Below are 16,392 nucleotides of genomic sequence, written 5' to 3' on the forward strand. Positions count from 1 at the left end.
CATTAGCTCTCAGTTGTTAGTTCTCCGCACATTCGTGAAAGTAACGGTTGTTGATTGACGATGATGGTAGTGGTGTTTGCTGGTAAGGGCGATAATCGTAGATCGATCTTGGCGGTGGCCGACAACGATGGCCGAATGTGACGGTCTGGTCGTAGTGTTTGTTGTTCGGAAATGTTGGTTTCTGGGGGTCATAACTTCTTCTTTGTTGGGAAAGAGACGGTAAATGACGTTGGTTCCGGACGAAAATGGCCAACGGATATAACAAGGCGGGCTTTGTTTAGTTTAAGGGAGAAAACCACCAAAAAATTCCAAACTTTGCAAACTCTGACATATTTATTTTAATTCTTTTTGTGACGCAAAAAAATCCAAATTCAATATTTGTATGATATATTTATTCCAAATTTATTTTGTGATGCCAAAAATCTCAATGTTTTTTTGTGACATTAAATTTTTGGGATAAATGCTTCACACGGATTCGAGTTAAAGATTTTTTGTGTCAAAAAAAATTTTGGGATAAATGTATCATAACATATAAGTTTGGGATAAGTGTCAATATGGTTACAAGTTTGGAATTTTTTGGTATCACAAAAACGGTTTGGGGTAAGTGTATGGCAATTGACATAATTTATGGTTTTTGGTAGCTTTTATCCTTAGTTTTTGGGCTCAATTATCCTTAATGAATATTGGACTTAGGTTTCGGCCTAAAACCATATTTGGGCTTAATGAGGTTTTGTGAGTTTAGATTTGGCTTGGGCTTTAGAGGAATCGGACTAGCTTTAGTCATGGATGTGCTTGGGCTTAGTGTATTTAGTTTCAACAAAATGGGCTCGATGAGTTTTCTTTCCGAAGCAAGCTCTCTTTTAATAAGCCCAGGCGTGTCCATGGCCCAAGCTGGGGAGTCCAGGTTAAGTTCGTTTTCGGTTGGGCCCAAGGGCCCAGCCCAGTATCCCTTTTTTGGGATTAAAAATTAATTTTTAAAAATCAAAAAAATATTTTTTAACGATTTTTTTAAAAGACATTTTTTAAAATTTAAAAAATTTCCGAAAACGAAGAAGACCAAGAAGACGCCTGCATTAGAGTTTCCGAGCAGTGATTAAATCTATATTGAACTAGGAGGCTTTGGCATTTTAATTCGGATGACATCCCGAAAGACAATCTTCATAATGCTTCAAGAATTTACCAAGTTCTTATCTTCATCTAGTTGGTGAACATACTTGAATTGAATGGTCTGGTTCGTAACTCCTGAAGGTGGCTTGGTTGCTCGATTTCCATATATTCCACAGTATTGTAGCAGCCGTCTCCAAGCTCGGTAAAGTGCTCTAGATTCCTAAGCTTGAGATGTCATTCCACACGCTAAGGACCATATCAAGCAAGAGATTCCAACCACCTACAATAATTTGTTACACAGGAAATTCTACATAACTTTGATGCTATTTTTCCATCTATCCGTGCACTCCGCCCCAGTCTTGGATGCTTCACCTATGACTAACGTACACATCTGCTGCAATTATCCTTTACAGCCTTCTCACGAGCCAGATGACCCCAAATGCTGCGGCAACACTCTTGCTTCAGAAGCATCTCTTTCCCGAGGTTCTCATGGTGATGCTGCTGATGAAAGGACAACCCATGAAGGATATAGTAATCCACTGAAAGTGAAGGCTGAGTGTCTAAGTTTTGATCTTGGATTTTGAACCGTGGTCATTGCTCAGTCAACTATATTGCTACTGTCAAGAATATGGATGGAGTGCACAAGAGTCTGGTGCCTACCACACATGAATTTGTACGGTCGAGCCCTTGTTTTTATGTGGAGTGTTTTAGCGCCAAGTTCATTTGCAGTTGTCTGATCTGAATCACTTTTAGTTATACGATATAATCAATGTATTTCCGGTGATCTTGTACTTGTCAAGGGACACTATGTTTACATAGCCAAATGGAAAGAGGCCACCATGTTGATCTGAGATACTAGTTAAAATTAAGACAGATGGGTGCATGCTGAAGAATTTCAGCTGAGGAAGCAGATAAAAAAGTGTATGTGTTGATGTCTTCAAATATTTAGATGGCTGGGAAAAGTTGCATCGTAGAGAGTTCATCTGTAAACAATGATTGTTTGATTCCCATCGAGGAAGATGCTCATTTTAGAGATTTTGCTAGGTAACATATATCTGGCCATTGAAAGTTACCCAATTTTAGCTGTATCTTAGCATATGGCTCATGAAACTGAATGCGAGCGGTAAAGAAGCCTATCATTAATTAATTACTAAGAGAAAACAGTATCTGACTTTTCTAAACATTCTGTTATCTTTATCTTCTCTGTTAGTCAGAACAGGCAAAGGTGAACTATATTCTATAGAGGGCAACGATCTTCCAAAGAAATATCCTGCACAATTTCACTCTGGACTTTCTTTTTGTTCAGTTTCTTAGTCATTAAATTATTTTCAAAAGCTTAATTAAGCCAGCTTACAAGTGCAGCCGTGGTCACACTATGGAACGAAACTGAGATGTGGATCTATCTACTTTCCTTTATCTCCTGTTCTTATTGGTCTTTGTCCAAGAACTTGTGTAACTTGCTGTCCTCTCGACTTCCGCATGCTAAACAAGGCCTTGAAGAGACGTTTGTTTTTGCTGAATTATAACTCGATTCCAAGTCCTTCCAGAATATTTTGAAGTATTCCTAGTCCTTAAATCACCAAAAAAATAATATAAAAATAAAGCGATAGAACTCATTGATAAAATATATTTCAGAATTTATATGGCATCACCTCGCTTTATTTAATGAAAATGATAAAATTATGATGAATCACAAACGAGCATAAATCTCTTAGGAAATATATAAGCTCCAGAGGGCGGTGAACACATCGCAGCAAAAATAAGGCGCTATGAGATGGCCTCAGACTAGAATCCACAAATAATGTTACCCAATCACACATTGAAATGAATACCATGTCTTTTATTCAAGCAATTTCAGGCGCTCTGGCATTATTTTCTGATAAACCTTATTTGGCTGAATGCAGTAACTTGCTCACGGAGCTGTAAGAATACAAAATTGAGCACATATTCAAAGAAGCAGATGACTGCACGGATGCTTTAGCCCTACGTCTGCAATTGCGTCTTTATTCCTCTGTTTTAGAGGTTATTAATGACCTTTTGCATAAGGACTCCATTGGGAGCACATATATTTCAGACAATGCAATTTGACTACTTTTGTTTAATGATCAATAGTTGAGATTTGCTATGGCACCAACTGAGATATCATGTATATAGAGAATCATTGTCCCTTTCCCATATTAACATAGTGCATTCAGAAATTTAATTAGTATTGCATGTTGTCGAGACCTCTAGGGTTTGGACTAGGATGAGTGAGAAAGATTGGACTGTAGAAAATTATCTATATAAACAACTAATTAATCAAGACCAATCATATTCATATATGACTGTGAAACACCAAAATCAATAAGCACATCGAAATTAAAATGTACCGGTTTGAACTATTGCTTCACTTGAAGAAAAATAGATCAGTTTGCTTAATTAGAGATCTATTAGAATACCAGATTTTCCTCTCTCTAACCTATTTCAGTATAACGGTTTTTAATGGGATTAAGTGACTTATAGACATAACATACCATTTTATAGACTAGAGATTTGACCTTGTAAACCTTAATCAATAGTGTGTCAACTAAACCCATCCCATTAAGGGTTTCAGTTAAACACAATTGCCTATACTTTGCTGCTCAACTTGGCTTATTATTAATAGATGCCAAAACTCAATTCAATAAGATCACTTAAGGGTTTAACAAATATTAGAATATCCATTAACCAGATTATTCAAAAATGAAAATCAATTAATTAATGTAAGCTCAAATTATAGGAATTTTCCAATATTCTCCCACTTGGGCAACATTAATTAACTTATTTTTATTTTTAAAATTTTTTTATATTGAAAACGACATTATTAGGTTAATAATAATAAAAAAATTGTTTTATGTGGCCACAACTTTAAAAATTATATTCCAATGACGATATCTCAGAACTAATCCAATCCTATATAACCTCAGTATAACACTCATGTCAATGCTAACATGTGATCAAAATATACACTTTTTCTTATCGATCCTTAATGCAATTTCTCAACGACATGAAACTGCATTAGCACAATTTTTAAATAACATGAAATTGCACGACTATGTCACAATCTAACATGAGATCTCATAATTAGTGACATCCAATTGTATTTAAACTAAAATTTGTTTAAAAATACTATTTTATACTTTCATTACTCAGTCAACAAGAGAAATGATAATAATAAAATCGATAATAATGTTCATTGGAAATAAATGCTTTAATAGATATTATGAAAGCATTATCAGTTTTTATATAACTCCTACTAATAAAAAAGATCAAAAGATCAACTGTCGAGATATGATCCGAAGAAGAATCCAAAAGCTCTCTTTTTTGCATGACATGCAGAAGAGAAAGAACGAGACAAGGAACAGTTTATCGAACGAAACTCGGAATGAGAAAAGCGACGTCATCTTCACGTACTCTTCCGGAAAACGTTCTCCGATTTACTCATATGCCCCCACCCCTCACCTTATGAAGCTGTGTGTACCAATTTTTTATTTTTCTTCTTTCTTCTCTTGTTTTTCTTTTTCCGCTTTTTGCCTATTAAAGTGAGGCATCATCTAGGTGCGGGGTCCGAACAGGCGACCAAAAATTTACTTCTTCTAATCATACGGGACTAGCAATATGTGGACATTGGAAATAATTTGGAATGAAATTATTTAAAATTTAAAGTAAGGTAAAATGTCACTAAAAACTCCAAACTATATCTACCATGAAATATTTATATCGAACTATTTGTGTGATATCAAAAACCCTAATTTGTACAAACGTGACACATTTACTCTTAATTTGTATGGTGTGACACATTTACCCTAAATCTCTTCTCATGACACTAGAAAACATAAAGTTGTACCTGTTTAGCGTACTTACCTCAGAAATTTGATGTAATGGAAAAAAGTTTAACAATCTAGAATAAATGTGTCATTCAAGCGTAGTTTTGACCTTTTTTGTGTTGCAAAAAAATATTTAGAATAAATGTGTCACAGTGGACAAAGTTTAGTTTTTTTTTTGTAACTATTATTCTTAAAAGTATGAATTCATTTTTAGAAATCATTAATCCACCAAAGATCCTTCTTATTGTAAAAATCGAAGCTTATCAAAAGCTTGGTCTAAATCTAGGAACAAGGATAGTAGAAATAAATAAAACAATCACTCTCCATCTTTGCTTATTAGTTTAATATTTATTTTTGGGCATTGCCTAATGTTAGGATGCACATGTGAGCGAGTTATATTGAAGAAATCCTACATTTATTTTTGGGAAAATCCGGAAAGGACTACTCGAAAAACCATCAGATAAAAATAAAAAAGGAGGAGTTTTTAGAATATGCAAGGATTGGTTTCTCTATTTAGTGGCTGTCTTTTGAAAGTGGTGGATAATCTGATGAGTAATTTTTGTACTGATATGTAGGGTGAGTAGAGCAATATGCTGCTCAGAATGGTTGCTTTCCTAGATTGCAGCGTTTTGATCAATTACCTGATGTTTTAGAGCAACGAGAGATTACCTACAGGCTTCAGCAAGTGGCTCTATTGAGTGCAGGAAAATTGTTTAAAATCCTAAACTTGTTAACTGTGCCAATTCAGTTCTAATAATTTAATCCTAGACTTTTCAATTGTGACATTTAGCTCTAAACATTTTGACGATTTACCAATTCTATCTTAAACCTTTTAACTATGTCATTATAGTCCTAAATTTTGATAAGTTGCTAATATAATCATAAGCTTTTTAAAGATTTACCAATATAATTATTCCGGCCAAATATCCAAATAATATATTTATGACTAAATTGGCAAATCTTCAAAAAGTTTAGAACTAAATTGATATATTGTTGAAATGTTTATGAATAATTTGATTAAATTGAAAAGTTTATGATTAAATTAGTTACACGAAACTAGGTTTAAAATTTTTTAGACAATTTTCCCAATTGAGTGCTAATGCTTGTCCAATGGCAACGCTTGAAACATATACCTTGGCCTACATTTGGAACAAGCTTGCGAAGCCCTTTAGGCCTCTAAAGGCCCTATCACATACTAGACTCTAAGATATCTAGGTGACGACTGACGAGGATAAGAATGTTGAGTTAAACTCACAAACAATGTCATTAGGGTGTGTTTTTATTGATCAAGACATCACATGGGAGAAGATTTGATGCATAAGTTCGTACATTTGGAAGGGTTTTACAAAGCAAATTTTACTGAAAAATCGAATAATCCTTATTTTACACATCCATTTCTGTAAGACAACTAAGTTTACTAAAACTATACCACATATAACCTAACTAGACTCTAGGGATGACACTCTTGGATTGAAAGCTAGGTCTATGAGCTCAACCTCCTCAAGCGCCTCAACCGGTGCCTCAACCGGCGCTGCCATGAGAGACTGACAGCAACATCTCCACCAACATAGAAAGATGAAAGCCCCAAATGAGTGCAATGGTGGCTACTAGGATGGCAACTACCACCATAATGCCGCACTTACCACGTTCATGGTAAGGCAGCACATGCACCTCGGTCTAAATATTTCCCATGAATGATGGTGTCTACAATTTACACCGTAAAGGATTCATCCGTTGCATGAAAAATCTAGTATCGAAAGACATTCCTGAATAGTGTTTGAATTGCTTAGAAATGACCCAAAACCCCAAGACACTATGCTCAGCCAAATCAAAAAATATTGGAATGCTCTAGGGCTATTCACCTATCATTATGACTATATTTCACTGAAGATGCTTTTTTACTTAATTTCAACCCCCGCAGTAGGCTAGGGCGTACACTACGCTCTGTTAAAGTTAATTAAATCAAATTGTGCACGACACAGATGGTTCCTACAATGAAACATTAAGCCAATAAAAGAACAATAAGGAGGGTTGGTGGCTTTTCCTTTAGCCCATCAAACGAGTGGATGAGTAGGGCTTTTGATCAAGTCGAAAAAAGTTCGACTCAAATTGACCTATTTTCATGTAATACAATTTCGCCGATCTATAATTAACCCAATTTGGACCTAACTCATAATTGACCTAACCCATGATATGTTTTCAGGAAATTTTCTCCTTAAATTGTTGTTTTTAAACAATGGGCTGCTCTATAGACTGACTCATCAAGTCAACGAAGGATCATGAAGGCCAATTTGTAGATGGGGGGCGGGAAGGAGGTGATGAAACAAAGAGTGGTAAATCTTCCGAATGATGAATTAGTGTCACGAAAGTTTTAGTATGGTGAATTGATCTCTCAAGCGGTGATAGAAACTTCAGAGGGACCCCTTAAGAGTCCAACTGATGAATGGGTATGGGATGAGGAATAACTCAAACTTCCGACCATAAATCACTTTCAAAAGTTGTATATTTTAGCAAGGCTTCAAAATTTTGAGCCAATCACTGATAAATGCCCCGCCTCGGTGGGGAAGGATATGAATACGGCCCTCTTGGCTGAGGTGACAATCCAAGAAATATATGCAGCCAGCCACCAATTGGGAGCCACTAAAGCTCTTGGTCTGACGGGTCAAATGGGATGTTCTATCATACTAAGGTCTTAGAACCAACAATCATCAGACAAATAAGGCAATTTTTCGAAATAGGAAAGCTCAACCCATAAATTAATAGAACTCAAATCACCTTTATTCCTAAAATCCCACATCCTGAGAGCTTGGAGCAATATTGCCTCAGTAGTTTATGTAACTTCTCATATAAAATCATTTAAAAATCTTAACAAATAGACTAAAGCAGTGGCTTGGAGTTCTAATTTTACCAAAACAAAGTGCCTTTGTTGGTGGCCGACTTCTCCATGACAATATTCTTATAGTCCAATATAGTCCAAGAGGTGCTACACCAATACAAAATCAGAAATAGGAAGCAGAACTTTTAAGCTATATTTAAATTGGACATGAAAAAGGCATACAACAAAATTGAGTGGGAGCTTGTATTTTAAAGATGGGTTTTCATGCAAATTGATGAATTGGGTGATGCGACATGTCGCTGCTGTTTCCTTTATTATAAAAAGTTTAAAGGAGAACCACTTCCCTACTTCCAATCTTCGAGAGGCCCCTAACAAGGTGATCCACTTTCGCCGTACCATTTTATTATAATGATAAATATGCTCTTGATGTTAGTGAAACAAGCTTTAGAGCATGACACTATTAAAGGCATTCATTTTGATAATTACATTCCAAAGTTTTTATCTCTTTCATCCATCAATCATTACCTAACTATTTCAGATAAAAGATAATTGGACTCTCACAAAGCCATGCAAATAGTCACTTCAGAATACGTCATTCAGATTAAACCCAAATGATTTTTTAGTATGAATTGTTTCTATGTGAAGTTGCCTCGCTCTATGATATCAGGTTCAGAAAGGAGTAATTTCTTACACGAGTCCAAAAATCGTCAACAGACAACATTTGTAGCATTACCACAGAATAGTTTGCACAATGGGGAATCTGATATGCAAAACCCTTAACACCATCACCAATCTAGAAGATGACTCAAAAACAAGTGAAGGGTCTATAAGATGACCACTATTTACGCATCTCCAACTGGAATTGGTTTGCACTGTCCTCAATAAGCCGATCTTTCCAAGGGTATAGTTTCTCAACTGCTACCAATGTCAATGCTCTATTATGACCCAAGTTGATACTTAAATTTTACCTATTATTTTGGAATTTAATTACATAGAAAATTAATGATTAATTTTTAACCTTTAAGAAAAAAATAATTTTCATTAAATTACATAGCATATGGGTGTTAGAGCATTTGCATTAATTGCAATAGAATTTATTTAAAAATATTTATAAAAGAAAAAAATATTAATTAATATAAAAATCATTTTAAAAACAAAACAAAAACAAAGCGATGATCTGCCTTGAGCCTTTTTTTTTTTTTAAAGCCTACGCACTTACTTTTCCGGCTGGGTTATCCCCGTTCTAGCCCCTTCCCTACCTCTTTTCTTCCAGCGTCGCTCCGACACCTCTGCAAACGAAGTACGAGCCAGAGGAGCAGAGAAGCTGGTAGCGCAATCTGAGGGGACGGGGATCAACTAACCACAGCAGGCTGGCGGTGGCAAGAGCCATGCACACCTCCCAGCTATCCTTAAAAGCGAGAGAGCGAGCGCGATCGAAGGGGGCGGAGAGATATTTGACTTGAGAATGAGCGACCTGTGAGAAGTGTCACACCCCAAAACCACAAAGAATGTGAATGACATGGCCGTCCTTCTTTACACAGGACGCAGCCTCAAACACAACCAACAAACTGATATTAACTTTTATATATATATCTCAAATCATATATATCAGATGAACCAACAAATTGGTTGCAACATCAGAGTTTCTATAATCCACTAAAAGAGAAAAGAGATATACGGTTAAAACTCAGACGATCCAACTACTAGTAAGTATTATTTGCAACACTTCCTTAAACCATACCAAAAACAAAATAGAACTCCCCAAAAGTTCCCACCGACTACGCACTCGCTCTATTCGCCGCTAGCTGAGGAACCCGAAAAGATTCAAGGAGGAATGGGATGAGCAACCACAGCTCGGTGAGTAGTACATATCTTCTAAGCAGATCGAACAACCACTATGCATGTATACAAAGCAATACCAAATTTCATAACACCAATTCAATATATAAAATACATATCGAATCATATAAAAGTTATTTCTTATCATAAAAAATTTATACTAATATGGAAAACTCATTTGAATCGCCATCAAAGTCAAGTATCAATGGTCGAATCCATTGAATAATCTCCATCAAAAACACATATCAATGGTCTATCCATTGATCAATCTTTTGCTTAATAACTAATCATGGTCATGACACAACACATTGTGACAAGGCGACCAAGATTCTCCCCTTGACAAGGTCTCCACCTACAAAGCCGGTGGCTAGGCCTAGAAGGATATCCTAAACTTGGTATGCATACCCCAAAAACCCCTCATTGGGTTCACAGTCATATTGAACATAAATAACCATTCTCCAATACCATAAATCAAATCCAAAAATCAATATCTTAAACCAAACAAATAATATTTTGTAACATAACCCATCATCCATTTCATATCCGTTTCTCAAATCATCATAAACCTTTTCATAAATCAGTCGCAAAGCAATTTCATATATGTTTCTCCACAAACCTTGTATAACGTGCTTTTCAAAGATTCACAATCAACCAAAGGGTAGCAATTGCTCGATCTGGCTTTTATGCAATAAAAATGCTCTTCTCAATTCAATATATATACATATATATACTTCAAGACATGATTTTATAAAATCAAAGAAGATATAGTACCACTCACCTTGTCGTCTATGACCAAACGACGAACAATACTCGTATCGTCGAACTCAAAGCCCTATCAAATAATCGAAAAATAATGTTAAAATCTATTCTATCTTGACTACAAAATGACTAAGTTATGCCTTAACTCTGACAAAAGGACTTCTGCTCGCTTACAAATCGCATAACCAAAGCGATTGTTCAAGCCATTTGCAACATGAAGTTTAAACGCAAACTTGATCAAGCCTTAACTTTTTCTTCCGAACCCTGATCCGAACGTACTTATATTCAATAGAGAGCCCTTGAAACATATTACAAGAATCTCGACTTGGCCATCCCAAAATCAAGCCGAAAAATGACAAAATACGGGCCCAAAGTTGCTGGACGCGTACTGTTCACTGCGAGTGGGAAACTTTGAAATTCTGTTTTGGACAAATCATAAGCTCAAATCACGATCCATAAAATCCCACGGCTCCACAACACCCCAAATTACCATTCTTGCAAAAATACGCGGCTCAACAACTCCAAAATTAGACTTCGCCGCTCAGTTATCCAAAAATTTCGAATTTAAGTCCTAAATCCAAAAATTACTTCAATCGGACAAACAAGGGGCTTGATCTCTTACCGGGTGCTGTGTTATGGAGTCGAGTCGGCTTGGCGAGGCATCCGAGACGTGCACGTGCCAAAATTCTTTTCCTTTTTCCCCTTTTCTCTTCTTCTTCCTCTTCTTCGTCTTTTCTTTCTTTTCTTTTTTTTTTTGTCGAGGGAACTCTCGGCTTCTATTTAGCCGAGCCCTCTCCCCTCTCCTTTTGTTTTACTGACTTTTCAGTTTCTTTTTCAGTTTCTTCTTTTGGGGCCCACTAACATAATATTACATTATTGCATAATATTACAAGAAGGACCCAGAGCAATGGTAGAGAGTGAGGGAAATACTCCGTCGGCCACCGCACCCAAACCGTGGCTGACGACACGCTGTCGTGCCCCTCTTCCCTCGCTGAAGCCACGGTAGGTCGACTCCTTCTAGCTTAAAGGAGTGCGAGGAGACTAGAAATCGTTCGATTTGTGGAGCTCGCCCTCCATTTGTCACCGCTAAGTTGGGTAGGGCTACTAGGGGGTGTCAAAATTCGATTTTTTTTTTTTTCAGTTTAGTTATTATTCGATTCGATTCTCATTAAAAATTGAAAATTTTTAACCGGTTTAGTTTTTATCAGTTCGGTTAATCAAACTAAGATGAAATATAAAATTTTCTTTTTTTCTTATTTTTTTCTTTTATTTTTTTTAAAACATTGTTTTTATTTCTTTTTCTTTTTCTCTTCTCCTTCATTGGCCGGTCGCCGGTCACCACCGTGGCCAGAGAACTGGCCAATGAAGAAAAAGAAGAAGAAAGAAAGAAATGGAAAAAAAAAGTATAAAAAATAAATTAAAATCTATTTTTTTAAAAGGATTTATAGAAAGGGGTGTATGTAGGGAAAAAAATAAATACAAAAGTAAAAACTGAAAAATCGAATCGGGCCAAACTGGGATTTTCGATTCGATTCGGTTTCGGTTCGAATCGATTCAGTTTCGTTCAATAAATTTCCTTATCGATTTGGCTCGGTTCGATTTTCCAAAAACGAATTGAGCCAAACTATTTACACCCCTAAGGGCTATTACTGCAATGGCCCTTGTTTTCTCTTTACTGTGAGTCCCCATTCTTAGGCGATGCTGGGCCGATGCACATGGCTGTTCGGCTCGTGCGAGCTTCAGCCCATGTTGCCCTTGCATTTTGTTCTAGTATTTTTACATGCCATGTGTCAAGGCTATCGGCATGGAGTGAGCTTCGGCCGATGTTGCCTCGCACACTCCCACTGCTTGCATAAATGCCTAACTAAGATTTGCATGATAGTCCTAGGTTCTTCGTCCATTCTGGGATTGCATTTAATTATCCGGATTTCTAGCAAAAGAACTAAATAGAATATGATATAAAATCTAGGGATTTTATTATATCCTATCTATCATTTGGTGAATCGCTATAAATAAGTTAGATATATTTACATTATATCTAAAATATAATGAACCTAAAAAATTTATAAATAAATATGGTAAAAATCTGTCGCAATGTTATTGCCTAATTTATTTTTATTTGCTTATTTTATTTTATTTTTATTCTTTTTTAATTATTTATTTTTATATTTTCCCCTTCCATCGGTCGATAATAAATTTTATTAAATAATAAACTATACTAATTTACCTAAAATACAAAAAATACCTAAAATATGTGATATGTAAATATAATTATATTGAATTCATATTATAAATTAGATTTAAAGTTGAAAATATAAAAAATAAATAAGATTAAATTAAAAAATAATTTTTATTTTTGTTATCTTGAATTTCTTATATTAGAATTCATATATTATTTATATTGAAATATAATTTCAATTTAGTTAATTTAATAAGTTTGTTGTTTGAAAATGATAATTTTATATTATAAATATTAATTTTCTTATCCATCTTTATCCAACTTCTTTTATGGGATAATTTTATCCAACATATATCCCTCTTATATCTGATTTTATTCTGTTCTGAGCAGGCATCAAACTTGAATTTTATCTTGACTACTAAGGTGTTTAGCGTTTGCTAAATGCCTTTGGTAGCTATTTTCATATGTCCTTGTTTCGTCATTTTCGGTGTGTCTTCGTGCCGTTGGCGACCGATTCTTGACTCGATTCATCTAATTAGATTTGGGCTTGAATTTTTTTGTTGTTGTGGGCTTAATATGGGTGTAATGGTCTAGTGCCGCTATGTTTAAGTGGGTTTAGAAATGTTGGGCTCTCTTCTTAATGAGGGTGGGCTGGGACTTAGCTGTGGTTTATTTCTAGACTTAGGTTTGGTAGTTCTAGCTGAAATGGGCCTGGGCTTGGTCCTGCTGTGGCCTAATGGGGCTCGATTCCCGTTGAGCCCAGTCCTAGTTCTGCCCATCGTCAGACTGGGCTCAAAGGCCCAGCCTAAGTCCCTATTTTCTTATTAAAAAACTAATTTTAAAAACTATTTTAAAAATTAAAAAAAATTTCGATTTTTTTTTTTTTAAATTGAAACTGTTTTTAATTTGATTTTGAGTAGTTTTTCTAGATCTTAGTGTCAATTCTAGTTTAAAATCAATTTTAAATTAGTTCAAATGGATTAGTTATTTTATACATGTTTTTAAAAGAAATGTGAAAATCTTTGGTCAAAACGTGAACTCAAAAATTGAAAAGGCTATGAGGGTTCAATAATAGGGTTTTGATAGTTTTTAGGTCGCTATTGCGCATTTCCATTTTGATTATCATTTGATTGAACACTTTCAATACATTGATTATCGTTTCCCTTAACTTGGTTAGGAATGGAACCTTAAGACTCTTGATTAGCAAAAAAAGATGCTTGAATATGTCAGTTGGTAATTGAACAAGATTACATACCAAAAATTCACTATTTGATTAATTAACATAACAAGTCCATAACCCTAGATTCTCTATTTGCAAGTAAGTTATACTCTCAAAGCCGATCACAATAAGTCAATAGCAACTCCACATTTAAAAATTATGATAGTGTCCGTTGCTACTCCCCGAATTGAACTTGCCTACATCTGCTATCGCAAAGCTATAATTCTCAGTATTGCAGATTTTTTTGCTAGCATGGATTAGGTGGTGTGACAAGGACCGAGCTGCATGATGCCAAATAGCTATCAAGATAAGTACTTGTGGATTATGGAAAGGCCGTCGCTCCAGCGAACTTTAGACACAATCACCTCGTGTATGATCTTGGTGGAATTAGCCTGCTTAGAAAGTAAAATCATGGCAAGCATCCCAGTCTCTTCTTTTCTTTTATTTTTATATTTTGGGAGCGAATCGTTGTTTTATACATTTCTCGAAGCAGAATCATAGTAATCTCATGGAGGGAAAGGTTCTTCCTGTACATATGGTTTCTGACTTAAAAAATTTCACCTTGTTTCCAAGAAGAGATTCTGCAAACTGCATGCTTCGCAGCGACATGCTTCTGAACGAGTTCATAATAGCTTATCAATGAATCCTGTCGAATTTCTTTCTTACCCATCTATTGGCCGATAAAAGTGCTGCTTCGTCTTGGTAACGGTAATCATCTAAGATGCATGGCATGACATTTTGAGCTAGCTTGCCCACCGTTTGAGATGAATGTGTTCGTAGAGGGCCACTGACCCTTTTGCGGGTTGCTCATCCGGTGTTGAACTAGACAAAGCTTGGGGGGGGGGTGAGAATTTTCACCATTTCTTTTGAAAATGAAGCGGGCTCTGAATATATATTTGTGTTTGTTTCATGTGGTTGGTCAATTAGAATTATGATAAATCTCAAATTTCATTTAAATAGTTATATGCAGAGTAAATACTATCTTAATTCTTGGAAAATTGATTGTGGATAGCTCCCTAGTTGGAGTGACTCCCATATGTATTATATTAATTAAACATATCCTAAAGTGTTGTCGACACCTAATTTTTAGCAAACCTAGGGAAATAAGGAAAATAAAAATTGCATTTTGAACAAATAAAAGGAAAAAAATGAAAGAAAATGAAAGCTAAACCCAAAATCGGTGAGAATAATGATCAGATTGATAAATCAAAGGGAAAGTATCAAAAATTATACTCATCAGGTGAGCTATTTGCAAAAATCAAAACGAACTTGGATGAGTTTCTGGTAACGTGAGTGAAAAATCGAAATGTTAATTTGCGATGGCAAATCGGGGCTGAAATTCTGTAATTCCTGCTATCAAGGAAGCACAACTTTCTAAAGATCAACAGAGGTTTTCACTATAAAAGGGCTACAGTTCGTCCATCTTGGGCAAAGAGAAAAGCATTTCCTCTTTTCCCTCTCTGACAAAAAAGAAAAGTCAGCCAAAAGTTTGCAGAGAGGGAGTAGGAAGAGAAGGAGAGACAGAAGGTCTGAAGGAGTCAACAAGTGCCTCCGACAAAACAATATGCTGATATTGAGATATAGAACAACACTGTGGGCCTCAAATTCAGATAGAAATTTTTTTTTACTTATAAATTAAGTTTAGGGATAATAGCACAAACCATAAAATTTGACTCAATGTGTGATGTAATCCTAAACTTTTAATTTGTTAAATATGATTTATGAATTTTTAGTACATGTTCAATATAATTTGAACTATATAAAAATATTCAATATAGTCATTCTATTAATTTAAGATCAGGAACAATATTAAATATTTTTATATAGTCTAAGGATTACATTGATTAAATTAAAAGTCCATAGATCACATTATATATTGGATTAAAGTTCAGAAATTATATTGAACAAATTAAAAGTCTAAGGACCAAGTTGCATATTGAGTAAAAAATTCAAAAACCATTTGTGTCATTTTCCCATAAGTTTAAGATTAGGTTCGAAGTCCATTGGAGTCTAACTGGTTAGGATACTCGGCTCTTGCCCGAGATTGTCCCGAATTTGAGTCCTGGCAGCGAAAATTTCCTTTTTTTAAAAAACAAAATTAATTTTCCTCTTCGGCACAATTTTCAAATTTCTTTTTCCCTGAATTATTTTTCCGCCTTCGCTCGTCTTCGTCAGTTCACGGTCCCCCGAGCATGCAACTTCTGCTAGGACATCTCTTTCTGCTCATGCTAGTTTTGGCTACAATGCGTCGGCGTGGAGTGTTTTCTGCGTGGCGAAGATGCGGTTCTTGATTCGCGCTTCAGTTATGGAGGGCGCCCTCGCTTGTTCTCGTGGCTCAGAATTTTGGCTAATCGAGGAGCAAAAGAAGAGGACGAGACTGATCTGAAAAACAGGATTGAGCGAGCGAGGATTTTGCCGTGGTTTGAATCTTCATTCTTGGGAGTTTGAATGGGTGTCAATACATCAAAAATGGAGTGATCACTTTAAGGAAGTTTTCCCCCTTCTTTACCACGGTTTGGTGGTCAGGGAGTTGGGACCTCTGTGTAAGAATTAGTGTGACCCACATGATATGATTTAATATATGGTTTAATAATTATTGAAATGCTAT

This window comes from Eucalyptus grandis, chromosome 5 (assembly GCF_016545825.1).
Source record: "Eucalyptus grandis isolate ANBG69807.140 chromosome 5, ASM1654582v1, whole genome shotgun sequence".
In the NCBI taxonomy this organism is placed as follows: domain Eukaryota; kingdom Viridiplantae; phylum Streptophyta; class Magnoliopsida; order Myrtales; family Myrtaceae; genus Eucalyptus; species Eucalyptus grandis.